We start from the raw sequence: 7,500 nt of genomic DNA, 5'->3' as shown, positions 1-7,500 counted from the left end.
ATGAGTCCAGAGACCAGACCAGACTATGTGGAGGAACCAGAGACTGTCTGTGGTCCTCCAGAGGTCTAGATAGAAGCTCACATGAGTCCAGAGACCAGACCAGACTATGTGGAGGAACCAGAGACTGTCTGTGGTCCCTCAGAGGTCTAGATAGTAGCTCACATGAGTCCAGAGACCAGACCAGACTATGTGGAGGAACCAGAGACTGTCTGTGGTCCCCAAAAGGTCTAGATAGAAGCTCACATTAGTCCAGAGACCAGACCAGACTATGTGGAGGAACCAGAGACTGTCTGTGGTCCCCCAGAGGTCTAGATAGTAGCTCACATTAGTCCAGAGACCAGACCAGACTATGTGAGGAACCAGAGACTGTCTGTGGTCCCCCAGAGGTCTAGATAGTAGCTCACATTAGTCCAGAGACCAGACCAGACTATGTGGAGGAACCAGAGACTGTCTGTGGTCCAAACAACAAGGTCTCTGCTGTATTTATGTCTAGATGACCTTATTTGGAGTGTTGGTGGAGCAGCTACAATGTTAGCGTAGCCTAGCACCATCAACCAGACTCCATTCAGAAAACCAGCGTTTTAACAGTAGGAGGATAATGAGACAGACAACCTCAAAACACGAAACCACGATAAAGATGCAGCTGCCAGTGTGACCACACACACACACACACACACACACACACACACACACACACACACACACACACAGCAGTGAGTGATGGCTGAAGGACGGCGGGGAGCAGCTGCAGTGATACATGGTGGGTTGAAGGAGAGGAGGCCAAGCAGCCATAAATCCGTCTCTCTCCGAGTGGAGATTTAAGAAGCCGAGTCCCGATCACGCTTTCATTCCGTCGTTCAGACGCTTCGGGAGACTAAATCCCTGCAAACAAACCGTCTGTGGATGAAAGGATCTCTTCAACATCTTTCTGTTGTGTTGTCTATTTTTAAAAGCATCTACCCTGGATTACATTTTCTCTTGTGAGCTGGTTTGGAGTTGAGACGAGGCTGGAGTGAAATGATGCAAACGTGTCCTGAAGGAAAGTGAGTCCAGGTGCAGAGACACTTCTGAACGGCGGTCGACACAAATCAGTCTGATTATGTAGAAAAGCCTCACAAGGACATCGGCAGAGAGAGAATGCACTTCTATTCATTTTAGTTTAGTGACAGAAGACAAAAAATCCCTTAAAGGATCCTGGCTTTGCTGGAAAATGTGTCTTTAATTGTATGAAAAACAAATCTTTCTTCCGTCGTACATTACTGTGATTTTCGATGGTGATATTTGTGATGTCATCGATGTCATGATTAAGAACCCATATTTTTAATCACTTCTCTACGAGTGCATGTCATGCAGAGGTTCACGGTAATTAAAATGCAGCACCTTTCTTGCATGATGTAACATCTGGACGGGGGGGGGGGGAGACAGATGTGTCCAGTTCACTGCAGGAAGCTCGATACCTGCAACACTTCTGCTGCTGCAGAACAAACGGCATGTCATGACCGAGCCAGACTCCACATCAGTGTTCTGCTGTGAGCACATGACCGAGCTCCGAACATAGAAAAAAGAAAAGTGCTTCTCACGTAATTAACCTTCCTCAAACACACCAGATGGGGGGGACCACCATGTATAATGTATTTCATGTACGAGCCGGGGGAAGTATTTACCATCTCTTTGCTCGCTTTATGACATAATGTGAAAATAGACCTTCCTTTCCTGCCATCGGATTGAGGGTTAAAGGTGTCGATCATTAAAGCTGCCTGCTCACTGTCGGGTCAAACAACAGGATCTATTTCTGAAATATAAAGCACATAAACTATCCCAATCAACACCCCAGAAGGGCTGGAACCAAACAATTCCTCTCTTCAACTATATATATGATAATAAACTGACTCTCTGACCGACTTTGTATGTACACTAATAAATAAAAACGACGTAAAAAGAATAAAAAGAATAAAGCTGCCTCTCTGAGATGCTGCCTGGCAACGGTGAGAAGGAACGGGATCGCATTTAATAGTGAAGGAAAAGAGGACGGACAAAGGAGAATATGGAGAAAACATGATGTGAAGGAACGTCTCCTTTAAACCGCCATTAACGGGGATTATGTCATTAAAGTCACCACTGAGGTTCTGGTTTAAATCTGTGTGATACAGAAAAGCCAAACTTCCCCTTTTTTGGTGCAAAAATGTTCCGGCGGTGAATAATCAGCGATGCAAAACCAGCCACTGCTGCTTTGAATGCCGAGGAGGATGCGGCGCTCGACCCCCTCCTTCCTCCTCCTGGACCACATGCCGGATCTCTGGCCTTGGATCGATTCCAGCCAGAGTCCGGCTCTTAGATGTGCCGCTGCACCTCCGATCATCGCAGCTCCGAGGCGGCGAAGGACAGCTGAGGTCCGAGGACGAGCAGCTGGCGTCGATGAAAGCTGCAACATGAAAAGGTTCCCACGGCGGCGTTGATGAGGCCGATGTAAGTCAGGTGCTGGCGTGCTGCAAAGCATCACGACAAAGCCAAGGCCACGCAATACAGGCATTTACTTTAATAATACTGTACTAGACCCCGAGAACGCCGGCTTCTAACTCAGTTTGTACATGTTCAAGTCCCAGATACACCAGGAAACCAATGACATCATGACATCATCATGACATCATCCAGAGCTGGATTCACTGGATCCAGCAGGACCCACATGGGCTGGTTCACCACAGCTGGAGGAACCCAGAATCAAGTATTGATCTGTGATTTAATATCAATAACCAGAGGATGCTGAAATAACTCCATCATGATGGTGATCAGTAAAAAGTGCTGAGTCATGCTTTGTTAGTTGAGTCTGGTTGATGGTGCTAGGCAACGCTAACATTGTAGCTGCTCCATCAACACTCCAAATAAGGTCATCTAGACATAAATACAGCAGAGACCTTGTTGTTTGGACCACAGACAGTCTCTGGTTCCTCCACATAGTCTGGTCTGGTCTCTGGACTAATGTGGTCTACTATCTAGACCTCTGGGGGACCACAGACCGCTACGATATGTTTCTGATTGGGTGACGACAGGAGGAGAACCTCAACGCTGATTTGCTTTCGCGTCATGTGAATTATTTGTTGAGTTGAAATATTTTTACTTATTTTCCAGAATCCAACATGAGGCGCTTCAGCATTGGCTTCACCGCCTGGGTTCAACCAGTGATGCTCACCTTTACGCCAAAAGATATTAAGGCGTGAACATGACTGGGAACATCAAGGCTTCTTTAAAACACCGATTTCTTAACTTTGTAAAACAACAATGTAAAAAGATTTAAATGTACCAAACTGCAATATTTAAAACGATGGTATCCGATACCAGTTCGGCTTTCCGTCACCGACGCCCGATCCGGCTGAATCGGTCCGCTGTGGCATCGGGAACACATTGACTACCGGGTGGCAACATGGCAACTCCCTGATGTGTTTCTAATAGTTTTTTGGACAACAATGCAGCTTCAAGGCGCGGAGGAATACGACTTATCGGGTTTATTACAAAACAGACAATACTGCACTCGGGAGTAAGATCCGCTCATTGTTGGTTTTTAAGTCTTTTTCATGGACTTCATGAGGAGTTATTACAAATACACCAGCCTTATTCTTAGACTACCTTGAACAAATAGAACAGAATTAATTCATTAAGAAGTTTAGGCCTAGCGTCGCATCGGCAGCTTTTCCCGCGTACAGCGGCGCTCTAGAGGTCATCGGTTGTCGGCAGCCTGCTTCTCCTCCCTGCTGTCTGAACAGTCCTCTCAGCTTGAATCTGTTTACTGAAGTCAAGTGGCCGAACCAGAGGGAGATATTAAGAAGCCGGGCGCTGACATGCACTGTTTTTTTTTTAAATGTCAAGACGGACCGGGAGCCTTTTCAGTCTCATAATTAACAAACAGTCCCTGACCGCTTTCAAAGGCAATCAACATGTGTTCCAGTGTTGCCGGATACTGAAAACAGTTGTGTTTCCACGGTGATGATGATGATCAGCATTGTGATCACATGATCTGTCTGCGGCATCGACTATATATAACAAGTCAGTTTGTGGACTACGGTTTTGAAGCCTCAAATTCTGCAACCAGTGGGAAAGGAAGAAAGGAAGTGACCATATTTGGACTGTGGAGGAGCGACGGGTGGATCTGATGAACACAAGACCATGAACTCATGTTTACTGAGATAATACATCGAGAGAAGTAGGACCATTTTCTCATAGACTTCTATACAACCAGAGAGGAGTCGCCCCCTGGCGGCCAGCAGAGAGAAGTAGGACCATTTTCTCATAGACTTCTATACAACCAGAGAGGAGTCGCCCCCTGGTGGCCAGCAGAGAGAAGTAGGACCATTTTCTCATAGACTTCTATACAACCAGAGAGGAGTCGCCCCCTGGTGGCCAGCAGAGAGAATTAAGGTGTAAGGCACTTTAGATTCGGCTTCACTTTTCATTAATTCAATCAATAAATACAGCTGTTTTTGAATAAGTTCCTTTGTTTTTCCAGCTTTCCACCTTTTAGATGGTAGTTTTTGTTTGTTTTCTCGTGTAGTTTATGTGAACATCGTAATATTGTTTATCCGAGTGGTTCCTTTTACCAAACTTGCTGCAGCACATTGCTTCATTCTCCGATGTTTTGGTGACATAACCTTCTTAATAATACATCTTAGGAGACATGTTTTGACACCAAATAAATTCAGCAGAAGTGAACTCCGGGGAAAAAAACCTTTTGGGTTGAATCTTATTATTTACTTCCAGCGCTGCAGACGACAGAGCGGAGCGCGCCGCCGTTCATTCAATCTGTCTGAACCGACGGTTTCTGAACCGATGAACAAGAGCGGCCGGCGTGAAGCCGAAGCCGCCGACATCAAACCCGAGCGTTCTCATCCGTCACCCGTCACCGAGGTTTCCATTAAGTGCACCGAGAAAACCTCGGAGGTTCACCGCGGCTCCGAGTCGAGTTGACACGCCACGCTGCCGAATACAAAAATAAAGGTCTTCGTGGTTCACGCTCACTAAAAGCTCTGCAGAGATAAATATTTATACGCTTTACCCTTTTTGATAATCCAAACCCAGGTTTTGGTGAGTCATTGTGTGAAAAGCTCTCTGCATGTGTGGGATCACATCAGGTTCACTGTACGGATCTCAGTCAGGGTCTGGATCTGGTGGATCTGCTCTCTCTCTCATTAACACGACTCCAGACTAGAAACTTCTTCTGGCTGCAAACTTTTAATCAGTTTCCCAGAGTGCAGACGAACTCCTCCGCTGTCAGACGCCACGGGGGACGGAGAGCAGCCCGGCTGAACCCGATCACCAGCCGATCAGTCCATTGATGACTTGGAGGTCGGCCACCGTCCAAGTTATTACATCGTTTCCAAGAAACGCCGTCTCAGATCAGTCACAACGGAGAACAACTTTGCGTCTGCACATATTTCTAGTAAACACTGACCACGAGTCCGAAGCACCAAACCCGACCCAGAATGCATCTGTGAATGCACCGCCATCGACAGCATTTGATTAGACGATTTTTGACATCGTCACTTGTATTTAGTCACCACCAACTCAAAGGTTTGTAGACAAACATTTTCATATTCCTCAAAACGAGGTATTGGAAGAAGTATTGTCTTGCCATCCGCACCGAAGGGATAACATTGGTTAGAATATCATGTTTTTGATCAATACCCAGCCTTTCTGATCGTCTACAGCAACGTATCTGATTCCATATTTCCAAGGACGTAATGTTGATACGGTTGTTATCCCCGTCATCCCAGACGTACGGGAGTAGAGAGGACGGATCGTCCCTCTCGGGCTCTTGAACTCGCGGCTCAGAGAAGCCGGACGTCTCTCGGCCTTGAGCGTCGCCGGTTGCTGCTCGCCATGGAGCTCCAACAAACCTGGCAACCTGGCAATTACTCACATGTTTATTTCAATCCCCGGCTGACAAACACAGTCACACGCGGCGAGGAAAAGCACTCGCTGCAGATCTGTTCCCATGGTAACGCCGACCAATAGATCTCAGCTATTGACTGAGGACGAAGATCTCTGTAGACCTCGTAAAAAGAAAACACACACACATACACACATACACACACACACACACACACACACATACACACGCATACACACACACACACACACACACACACACACACACACACACACACACACACACACACACACATACACACACACACACACACACACATACACACGCACACACACACATACACACACACACACACACACACACACATACACACACACACACACACACACACACATACACACGCACACACGCACGCACACACGCACGCACGCACGCACGCACGCACGCACGCACACACACACACACACACACACACACACACACACACACACACACACACACGCGCACACGCGCACACGCGCACACACACACACACACACACACACACACACACACACACACACACACACACACACACACACACACACACACACACGCACCTTTGTTGTTAAATGTATAAATATCATTCAAACAACATAAATATGGTTTCCTCTCTGAAACAGCTGATCGCTCCGGTAACCCAGGTAACGGACAGGAAGTCAAACGTTCCCCGAGCCAACGCCGTGGAAACGCTCGCCCTGAAGTGCTGCGGCGGCGAGATAGGAACGCTGAAGTGGGCGGTTTATTCTGATATAGAATAATAATTCTGTTTCTCTGCTTTCACTCTCAAATATGCACTCGACAGAAGAAGTGGTGTCGGCAGCAAGAGCGTAACGTTCATATATATTCATTTACTTACATTAATAATTAATTAATAAGAGACCTTCCTCAGTCAATTATCTTAAATAATTCAATATATGTTTAAATACCAATAAGCCAAATTAAGAAATGGGACCACATGAAAACTTCATGTCATAATTAATTAAAAATAATTGCAGTTCACGATATTATTCCAACAAAAATAGAAATATAAAGGCAATAAAACACTTAGAAACGAATATTACATTTGAAAAACATCTTGTTTTTTAAGTGACCATTCTTTTCAAATGTAGATTATCCTAGTTTTTAAAATCAGGCTCTAGTTTTCCAGCTTTCTTTCAAATCATCTTAATTAAAATTATCATAATTCATGTCATTTATTGTAAATACATAACAAATAATAGTTTTCACATCTCTACCACGTCAGGGAACTAGAACGCTTTGTCCAAGTCACTCCATACGATATTCACGATCATCCCGATGATGAATATTCACCACCATCAATTTATTGTGTTTTGTTGTTTTTTCATCACAATCCGAGATGAAAAGCCTGTATCGTCCCTGAAGCCAGCAGAGCATCCAGTAAACAATTAAATAGTTTAATCAGACCTGTGACATGAATGTAGAACCGAAGAGGATCATTTGCTTTGTTTTATGAAATAATGAGCGTCCGTTGACCTTTAGTGAAGGTTTGATTTGTTGTCCATAACAGGAAATGATCCCTACGGATTAAAAGGGTAAATCTCAGCTGCTCCCATGAACAG

Source organism: Eutrigla gurnardus (assembly GCF_963514095.1).
Source record: "Eutrigla gurnardus genome assembly, chromosome: 9".
Classification (NCBI taxonomy): Eukaryota; Metazoa; Chordata; class Actinopteri; order Perciformes; family Triglidae; genus Eutrigla; species Eutrigla gurnardus.
The sequence above is the reverse complement of the archived record's forward strand: the minus strand, read 5'-3'. Positions refer to the sequence as shown.